Source organism: Poecilia formosa, unplaced genomic scaffold (assembly GCF_000485575.1).
Source record: "Poecilia formosa unplaced genomic scaffold, Poecilia_formosa-5.1.2 Scaffold560, whole genome shotgun sequence".
Lineage (NCBI taxonomy): Eukaryota > Metazoa > Chordata > Actinopteri > Cyprinodontiformes > Poeciliidae > Poecilia > Poecilia formosa.
Genome location: NW_006800499.1, coordinates 122,214 through 124,292, shown reverse-complemented (window position 1 = coordinate 124,292; position 2,079 = coordinate 122,214).

Genomic DNA, 2,079 nt, shown 5'->3' with positions numbered 1-2,079 from the left:
CAGTATGGTGTGGTCTGTCTCCTGGTGGACAGTATGGTCTGGTCTGTCTCCTGGTGGACAGTATGGTCTGGTCTGTCTCCTGGTGGACAGTGTGGTGTGGTCTGTCTCCTGATGGACAGTATGGTGTGGTCTGTCTCCTGGTGGACAGTATGGTCTGGTCTGTCTCCTGATGGACAGTATGGTGTGGTCTGTCTCCTGGTGGACAGTATGGTTAGGCCTGTCACGATAACAAATTTTGCTGGACGATTAATTGTCTAAAAAAATTTTTGCGATAAACGATAATATTGCTTCAAGACCTTTTGACACTGATTTAATGGAAATGACTAAAAATACATGCAATTTCATGATAGATACACCTTATTTTCAAAATAACACATAACACTGGAACTGATAAACTAAATAAACAAAACAACCAAAAATAAAATGGATTCTCAGTCTCCATTGAATAAAAACTAAACAATAAATAGTGCATTCAACCAAAAGAGTTCAGATTATGAAGTCTGTATTGCCCTTCAGTAATCTCTAGATTTAAATAGAAAAAACGGGCACATAGGGTTAGGGTTACTACTTAATGCAATGGTTCACACTACACCATTTTTTGCCCGTTTTCCCCTTATGACAATCTTAGATCGTTGGCCGATCTAACCGATCATCCTGCAGTGTGTGGTGTGTTACGGTAGATCGTCGTAGCCGTTCCGATCTAAATCAGGGGTTTTTCCCCGACTGGGAGCTTAACGTTGAATGTGACAGCCTCAGGTTGTGACGGTGCGGCGAGAGGTTGGAGAAGGAGCTAGCTGCGGCCGTTAGCCACTCTAACCCAAAACAGCAGGACGCACTTTTGAAGTATTCCACACTTTCGATTTATTTAACTTCGTCCACGGAAAGCCAGATGTCCACGGTACTAAGCATTATATCTCCATACATGAGAAAAGTAACGTTAGTTTACCGCTCTGCACCTCATCATCACCTATCTTCTCTTCTACAACAAAAAGGAAGACTAGTTCTTCTTCTGTACAATAGTACAACAAAGGGAGTAGGCGCCCCCTTGTGGTGATACCTACTCATCTCTAGGAACCAAACAGCATAATGACTGTTACATATGCCCCCCAGGTAAACAAAGGCTGTCCTCAGCCGCACACGACTATAGGCACCAGTACAGAATATATCAAAGCAATACATAGCCATAAAACTGTAGTTACACATGGGGCAGGTATCAAATCACACCTGTATACATATCTGTGGATAATGGTAACACACAGTCAGCTTAAGTTCCAAAATGCAAACATACAATTAGTGTGAAACTCATTTTTTGTTTTATGAACACAACCCCTCTAAAGAACAGTTAAGGGACAAACAAAATTCTTCCTATGCAACTATGGGTGACAACAAAATTACTGTCATCCAAAATCATCAGAATTCTTTTTTTTTTTTTATTTTGTCTTGTAACTACAAAAATTTCAACATAACACAGTTAACTGAAAATTACATGCACTCATCAACCTGAACAAACATAACCTTACATATTGTTAAGCCTGTCAGTATGGTAGATATTTGTCCATTTATGGTCGGACCAACCAGTCGTTATCCTGGGATGATGCCGGGCTCTCAGATTGTAACGTCCAGCACAATCTGAAGTGTGGTCAAACTCGGTCTCATCAGCGTTGGTCTCATCGACCCCATGAGGCGTCTGTGAGTGGCGAACGTCATGTGGTACATCACAAAACACATCACCTGGAGGGAAATCATGGATGGCATCAGTCTGAGGGGAACCGTCCTCAAGATCATCGTCCATGTGATCCACCTGTGCAGCCGCACCGGCAGTCTTTTTGCAGCTGGCAGAGTCCCAAGTATGGAAAGGCTGCATGTTCACAACATGGAAAACTCCAGCATCAGCTCCAGTTTCAACATCAATCAGTCTGTAGTTCACATCGCTAAGTTTCTGACTGACACGGTAGGGTCCTTTGAACAGCGGTGCCAGTTTAGCCGTAAAATTAGCCAAAGCATCTGATCTTGGGTGAGACTTCACTCGGACCAGATCACCAATCCCAAAGGCAGAATGGCGGCGTCTCAAGTCATAGT